Source organism: Panthera onca, chromosome X (genome assembly GCF_046562875.1).
Source record: "Panthera onca isolate mPanOnc1 chromosome X, mPanOnc1 haplotype 2, whole genome shotgun sequence".
Classification (NCBI taxonomy): domain Eukaryota; kingdom Metazoa; phylum Chordata; class Mammalia; order Carnivora; family Felidae; genus Panthera; species Panthera onca.
This window is the reverse complement of record NC_138357.1, coordinates 106968252-106977236: the sequence shown is the minus strand read 5'-3', so window position 1 is coordinate 106977236 and position 8985 is coordinate 106968252. Positions and strand designations below refer to the sequence as shown.

General features: G+C 33.6%; 1 non-coding gene across 1 annotated transcript; it reads right to left on the bottom strand.

The window, feature by feature from the left end:
* Window positions 1–448: 448 nt before the first annotated feature.
* Window positions 449–521, bottom strand: TRNAQ-CUG (transfer RNA glutamine (anticodon CUG)). The gene has a single exon. It is a non-coding gene; the product is annotated as a tRNA-Gln (tRNA).
* Window positions 522–8985: the final 8464 nt, after the last annotated feature.

Genomic DNA, 8985 nt, shown 5'->3' with positions numbered 1-8985 from the left:
GATTTTATAATACACTATACTTGTGAGTTTAATAGCTTTCCTGGTTTCTGTGAATTCTTTTAAGAAATCATCAAGATAGATGATACGTGATAGAGGGTGGTGTTAGAGATCTCCAGTACACAAAGGAATAAATAAATAAAGGAATAAAATGTGAACACATTAATTGCTAATTGTGTGTGGAGTAGTCCTCACTTAAACTCTCCAGAAAGTCCCCCTGAATCCACAACTAAATCTGTTGTATTTGTAAGCCCACGCTCCTACTTCAACATGTCATAGCATTCTAGATTAGCATTGTAATTTCCATAGGTTAGGAAAGTAGCAAGGGATTAACCTTCTAGAAGAAATTAAGGCAGAAAATTTAGAAGAGGTTTTTATACTATTTTAATAGAGTTAGAATTCCAACATTTTAAAAACAGAGCTTTTTGTTTTGGTTTTCTAGTAGGCTCTACACCCAACGTGAGGCTTGAACTCAGAACCCTAAAATTCAGAGTCACATGCTCTACCAACTGAGCCAGCCAGGCACGCCAAAAACAAAGTTTTATCGATCAAGGAAGCCAGTATCAAATAATCCTTTGGGCAGTTGAACATGATACTCTTGATAGGCTTGGTTTATGCAACCCTAGTGGAATTAGGGATGGGGTTATCTTTATTTAAACCCCCTAAATTGAGGTCTCAGGATGGATAATTCCTTAAAGAAAAACTGGAATGTAATTCTTCAAGACAATGTCAGAACTAACCAAAATCCCACGTGTAATATCACTCTATGATCCTTACATGACTCCTCAAGTTTGGAGGGTCAAGAGAAGTCAATATCACTTCACTCTATGATTCAAGAGAACACATGTGTGCAGAAGAAGGCACAACTTTGACAACCTTCAGTCCTTTCTCCATTGATGAATTCCTGTTTATCCTTCATATATAGGGAAAAATTCAAAGAGCAGTTTTTCAGACTATGTGGATGGAATGGAGCATACAGGCTAAGTGTATAATCTCTGGACTCCTATTGCCTGGGTTCCAATCCCACATGCACCAATTAACACCTGTTTTAATTTGTATATGTTTCTTACTTTCTCTACACCTATCTTTGACCCTCATAAACAAAGATAATAGTATTCACCTTATGATGTTACTGAAGACTAGTGAAACAATTCAGATAAAGCACTTAGTACTAAGTAAACAGTAAGCGTTCAATAACTGTTAAAGATTATTATTATCATTAATTATTCATCATCCTTGTCTCAGTAGCACTTTTAATTATTTTGCTCCCTTGGTTGCTGTGGCATTCCCTCTTGTGTATGGCTTTATACTTTTTGGTTGCCTTTCCTTGGGCTTGTTTTCAAGATCAATCTCCTTTACTAACACAGTCAATGATTAAACACACCAGGCCTCAATCGCAGGACACGGATTTCTTTTTTTCAGTACTTTTGAGCAATCTAGTTTACTTTTATACTTTCATTTACCAATTTATACCCTAACAGCTCCCAAAAAACATCTCCCCGTCACAGATATCACTGCTGAATTCCATATCTCAACATTCAATGGCATTCTTGCCATCTCTACCCAATTCGATAAGAAGAATTTTTAAATCATATGTAAAAGGCTAAATTGAGATTTTTCTCTCCCAGTTCTGTTTTTCTTATACTCACTACTATCTGTGAGTGTTAGCTCTTCTGGTCTGAATGCCTGTGTCCTCCTAAAACTCTCAAATTGAAATCCTACCTCAACCGCAGTATTAGGAGGTGGGGCCTTTGGGAGGTAATTGGATCATGAGGATGTAGCTCTCACAAATGGGATTAGTGCCCTAATAAGGGGGAAACCAAGAGAGCTCTCTAGCCCTCTTTTTGCCATGGGAGGATGCAAGAAGATAGCTGACTACCAACTGGATGAGGGCCCTCATCACAACCTGTTCGTGCTTGCACTCTGATCTCAGACCTTGAGGCTCCAGAACTGTGAGAAATAAATTTCTGTTTTATATAAGCGGCCTCGTGCATGGCACATTATGCAAGCCAAAACCCAGGGGCCAGTCGTAACATTTCTTTTTCTATTATATCCAATCCACTGTAAGCCCGTGTAACTTCCACATATTTCCATCTCGACTGCTAGCACCTCAACTGAAAAGACAGCAGCGATCAAGTATACCATAGCAATTGCAACTTCACACATGCAAAACTAATTAATGTTAAATTTGAAAATCTCCTCACTTCCTAACAATTACGAAGCCTGATCACTATGAGTTTTTAAAATGCCTACACTACAGTCGTTTATATGGCATTAATGTTTGTTCCTAAACAAAATGCATAATAACGATGTTATAGACATTTGACTTTTCATAAAAATGATCCATTAGGTATTGCAATAAATGAGATTATATATCACTAAGAACTAATTTGGTTTCCACTAATGGACTACCAGCAGTTACAACTAGATTTTGCGACTTCTTTAGTCATTTCTTTTAATACATGAACACTCAAAGTTAATTACTGAGTTGACTTCATTTACATTTTTAGTGTTTATCAAAATGAATACCAACTGCATGTATCCATAATTCAATAAATAATGCACATGATATATAAAATAAGGGTTTTTGGTGAGTATGGGTTTTATTTAAAAATTAAATAAAACTAATAATCTCACACAAAACACTAAATTAACCTGTAGTGAGATCCCAATTTTATAATCTGGGAATAGCAGAGATATCTTGAAGGTGCACTGATTTATAACTATATTGAGAAAAAAATGTAATATATGAAGCAAATTTGATGCAAATTTATGTTCAAATGACATGATCTTTTAAAATTATTGTAATGCACTAGAAATCTTTAATATTTCATATCACATTTGTTATTCTAATAATTTCAAAGGCAACGATTATATACTTCAGTTAACTTCTTTAAAAGCATATTAACATCTTTCTTTAAATAAAGGGAAAGACAAGAAAAAAATATTAATTTGACATCAAACATTATAGTACAAAAGTAGAAACGGCTTAGTGGATGAATTTTTCTGACCACTGGTAAGATAACATTATTTAAACCTTTCTGAACCTGATGATTTAAGATTTTAGAATCTCAGAATCTCACTAGTACTGTGAATGCCCAGCCTAACTGCTTATTTAGGAAGATAATCTGTTTTGTAATCTTTCTAAAGCACAGCACCATTCACACCCATGCCTTAAAAAAAAAAAAAAAAAAGGTCCCAAATTACCAACAAAATAAAATCCAAAATTTAATAGCTAGTATTCAAGACATTTTGCCATCTGGCCACTAAGTGTCTTTCCAAAATTATCTCCCACTGTTTTTTTCCTCACACACTCTCATATTCTAGCCAAAATAAATTACCTAGTTTCTCCTGAATATATACCAAGTCTCTGAACCTCAGTGGCTTTGTCTCAACTTTTCAGGGGTTCCATCTCATCAACCCCAGATCCAAACCATCTGTCAAGGTGTAGCTCAGATGCCAAGTCAACCAAGAAGTCATACCAAAGAGCTGTTATGATAGTAATGTCTCCCTCCTCTAAAGTTCCATCATCCCCAATGACTTTCCTTTTGGCATTCACCACATTCTAGTATACAGTAGAAGTATTTATGCTAACTTATAATTTAGGGTAAAGTGTTCTATAACCAGAGCCCTCTCTTGATTTATCATTGTTCTTTTTTTCCTTTAATAGTGCCTTACTATTAACTGAATAATTGTCTTACTAAGAAGCAAAAGGTAACACTTCTGTGAACACTCAAAGGGAAATATCACTCCCTGATTTCTCTTCATTTTAATGTGTCAGCATTTCTTTGCTGAATATAACTATGTAACTCTTACATATCCAGAAATCTTTATGCATCAGTCTCAGAATAGTTAAGCCATTATAAGTTACAATTTAATCACCAAAACAATACCATAGTTTAATTCTTTGTCCTTACTCTTAAACATTTAAAAGGATACAATTATAATGATCTAAGTAATGGTAGTATTATACTTAGATTATTATACAACCTGGCAAGTGCAATATTTCAGTCACGAGAAAACCTCTATTGTTTAAGTTGTACACTTTTTTTCCAATTGAAGAAGGCCCAGTACACAAACAAGGAACAGAATACTTTTCCAAAAAGTGATAATTCAGTCTCCTTTTCTACTCTTACTGGCTCAGTTTGCAATACAAGTATCTCTTTTGAGATATTTGGTCCCATTAAGATTCTTCTTATTAACCAAAATGAATTTGAATGAATAAGGAGGAATAAAGAGCAAAGAAACTGTAACAGAACTTTGGAAATTGAGATTGCAAGAAACTTTGGCTAACAGATATTAAAATTATTATCTAATACCAAATAAAACTATCGTAATGGTACATAAATAGGTTAAATGAGTTAGTCCAGAAATAAACTCTAGTATATATAAAATTTTAAGATATACAAACAAAACCCCTAGTTTAGTGGGTTAAAAATATATATATTTTTTAATTTTTTTAATGTGTATTTATTTTTCAGAGAGAGAGAGAGAGACAGAGCATGAGTAGGAGAGGGGCAGAGAGAGAGGGAGACACAGAATCTGAAGCAGGCTCCAGGCTCTGAGCTGGCAGCTAGAGCCCAATGTGGGGTTCAAACCCACAAACAGTGAGATGATGACCTGAGCTGAAGCTGGATGCCCAACCGACTGAGCCACCCAGGTGTCCCAAAACATATTATTTATTAAACAGTGTTAGGACAAATAGTTAACTATTAGACAAAAAATTCTATCCATTGTTAACATAAGATACCAATATATATATTTTTGAGTGACTTAAAGACGTAAATCTAATTAAAACATAAATATGTCTGATATCAAAATTAATCTTGTACCTCCAAAATTCCAAATTTACTTTGGGTTTCAGAGAATTTCAGTGTGCAAATTACAAAAATAAAGACAAACAGACTGATTTGATCTGTGATGCACAGAAAACATGGTAACATCTAAAGAGGGACAACCTTTTAGGTTCGACTTGATAAAGAAATCTAAATAAATACAGAGAAGTGAAATATTTTCCAATCATTGAAATAGGTAGAACTATGTAAATCAGTATAAGCATAGAAAAAATATTATTAGAAACTTCAAAGAGGGGAGAAAAAGTGAAAAGATGTTTCCCTGTTCTAAGAGAGAGACCTTGATCATAATATGTTGGCCAGTGATATGACAACAAATTTTATTTTGGAGGATTGCATATATTTGTACAGTTTCTCAGGTTTATGAGAAAATAATTATCTTCATTTTGCCAGTAAAGTTAGTTGAGGTTTGTAGAAATGTAATTATTTGCTTAAGAACTTATTAAGCCTCATTCTAAGGTTTGGACACTTGTACCGTGACTGCAGGTAAGTATCATTACCACTACCCTAACAAGTCTGGATGGTTTAGTTGATCCAAAGAAAAATAAAGTAAAACAAGTTTCTAAAACAGAATATAAAAATACAAATAAAATTATAAAATGCAGTACCAGTATTTCTAATTGGTCTTTCAGTGCATTCAAAACCAGTAGAAAAGATTGAGTTCCCAGCAGGCATCTCTTCCAGGGAAATGAGCTGAGTCAAATCAGATGAACCATATGTCATAGTGATGATATGGTTTGCTTTTATTTTATGTAGATCCTGTTAAGTTGTGTGTCTGTGTGTGTGTGTGTGTGTGTGTGTGTGTGTGTGTACTAAAAAAAGTAATTACAAATTAACCAAATTCGGTAAGAGTCAATGACCCAACAAATTTAATTTTGCCTCCCTAAAGACTGTATCACAGAGGAAAAAAATGTTTATTAAATTCTACATCAGATAGGCATATTTTATTAATTTTTAGAATAAAAAAAAGAAATATTTTGGCAAAGAATTATGCAAGAAATTCTGTGTAGCAAATGGTAAACTGAGAAGGTACAAGCTTATAGTCATTGCTTAGCAACAATCTAGGATGAATACCAGGGAAATAATTGCTAACTATTAGAAACAGGTAAAATTCAGAGAGGATAAAATACATCATCGTTGAAGCTTCTGAAAGTAATAATGCTTTTTTTCTGAGCTTAGCTATCGCTGCTGGATACTATACAGAGGCATTTTTTTTTCTTGATCTGTTCCTATTCCAAGCCCTGTTTATTTCTACTGATAATGTTTCAGTAACAGTATACAACTCATTTTTTTTGACAACTAAAGGAAGTTTTGCTTATTCCCAAATTGCTATCACCTTGCATAAATATGGAGAAATACAATGAAATTAAAACCTTAAATACACTCAGAAATATAATGTATATATATATATATATATATATATATATTTCCTGAATAAAAAGAATAATTTGATGATTCTATAATTCCTCATAGTTTATAAAATAATTTCCTACACATACCATTTAATTGTAAAAATAACCTAGAATTCAGACTTGTGTTTTCCTATTTTACATATGTGTACAAATAACAATGGGCATAAGATGAAAATGATATTTTTCATGTGTACAAATAACAATGGGCATAAATGAGTAGGAGAAAATGGTCAATATTCTGTGGTATTTAACTACTTGAAAAGGAAATAGTTCCAATAAATATTTAAGGTGATCTCTCTGTTTTAAATCTGCTGTTGAGGAAGGATTACATATACCTAAACTCATCCATTGTAAGTGTACGAGTTGATGAAATTTGACAAACTAGCAATAGAAAAGAAATTCTTCTAGAGTGGGAGAGAGCCAAAGCATAAGAGACTCTTAAAAACTGAGAACAAACTGAGGGTTGATGGGGGGTGGGAGGGAGGGCAGGGTGGGTGATGGGTATTGAGGAGGGCACTTTTTGGGATGAGCACTGGGTGTTGTATGGAGACCAATTTGACAATAAATTTCATATATTAAAAAAAAAAGAAAAGAAAAGAAATTCTTCATCTTAAGTGAATCAATGAAAAATCTACAGTTAGCATAATATTTTATTTTATTTTATTTTATTTATTTTTTAAATATTTATTTTCAGAGAGAGAGCGCGCGTGCAAGAGGCAGAGAGGCAGAGAGAGACGGGGAGAGAATTCCAAGCAGGCTCTGTGCTATCAGCGCAGAACCTGATGCCAGGCTCCATGTCACCAACCATGAGATCGTGACTTGAGCCAAGATCAAGAGTCAATGCTTAGGGTGCCTGGCTGGCTCAGTTGTTTAAACATCTGACTTCGGCTCAGGTCATGATCTTACAGTTTATGAGTTTGAGCCCCGTGTTGGGCTCTGCGCTGGCAGTGAGGAGCCTGGAACCTGCTTTGGATTCTGTGTCTCCCTCTATCTCTGACCCTCCCCACTTGCACGTGCTCTCTCTCTCACTGTCTCAAAAATAAACATTAAAAAAAGTTAAAAAAAAAAAAAAAAAAAAAAAAAGGAAAGCCAGACATTTAACCGACTGAGCTACCCAGGTGCCCCAAAGTTAACATAATATTTTAAAGAAAAAGATTGAATGACTTCCCACAAGTTTGGGAACAAGGCAAGGGTATCGGTTCTTATCATTTCCAGTCAAAATTAAATGGAGGTCCTAGTGAGTTTAATAAGGCAAGAAAAGAAAATATACACAGATTGGAAAGGATGACTTATAACTATCTCTTTTTTCAGAGATGCTATTATCATATATATACAAAATCTGAAGGAATATACAAAAAAGTAAACAGAATAAGTGAATTTATCAAGTTTGTAGGATATAAGATCACTACACAAAAAATCAATTGCTCTTCTAAATGCCAGCAAATAACTATTAAAAGTGAAAATGAAACTTTATCATGCACAATAGTATCAAGAGACATGAACTACTCAGAGAAACATTAGCACAATAATATGTAAAACTTGCAAATGAAAACTACAAATATTGCTGAAAAAAAACCAAGAAATTTAAAGAAATGTTGTGATACACCATTTTCTTGGAAAGGAAAACTCTACAGTGTTAACGCATCAATCCTTTACAAATTTATCCACAGACTCACCCTCAATAAAAATGTCGACAAGCTTTTTATGCAAAAATTTACAAAACTATTCTTAGAGTAACATGTAAGTATAATAGATCTTTAATAACCCAAAATATTAAAACAAGTTGAAGGATCTTTACTACCTGATTTCAGAACTTTCTATAAAGCTCCAATATTCAAGATTGTATGTAGTACTAGCATAAGGAGACGATGGAACAGAATAAAGTCTACAAATATGGCCAATTAATTTTTGACAAGGGTGCGACACTAATGAAAGAAAGAAGAGTTGTTGCAATAAATATTGTAGCAATATTTATTACAATATTTATTGAACAAATTGAATATTCATATAAAAATGCATTTGGACGTGAATTTCACACTACACAAATGAACCTGAAATAGCTCTTAGACCTCAATACAAAAGTACAAACTATAAAACACATAGGAAAAAATCTTTCAATCCTTGCTATAGGAAAATATTTGTTAGGATAAAAAAAATAAAATGTAGTTGATCAAATATAGAAATTTCTCCTCTTTCTTAAAGTTAAGAAATGAATACAAGTCACATAGACCTGAAGAAAATATTTACAATAGACATATCTGAAAAAGGGACTTGTATCCAAAATACATAAAGAATTATTCCAATCAATAATTAGAAAACTTTATTTTCTTAAATGTTTGTTTATTTTTGAAAGAGTGGGAGAGAGAGAGAGTGAGCAGGTGAGGGGCAGAGATAGAGGGAGACAGACAATTCCAAGCAGGTTCCACTTTGTCAGCACAGAGCCCGATGTGGGGCTTGAACCCACCAACCCGAGATCATTACCTGAGCTGAAATCAAGAGTCAGATGATTAAATGACTGAGCCACCCAGGCGCCCCCAAAAACAACTTTAAATACACAGGCAATTATTTTTAGTAAATACTTCACTAGAGAATATTCAATATGCACATAAACAAATTTCCAATGCCTTTAAGTCTTCAGGGAAATAAAAATAAGATGCACAAATACCAATTCTCACCTTCTCTAATAGTTAAATTTTAAAAGTGTCACAAAGGCAAAAGTTGAC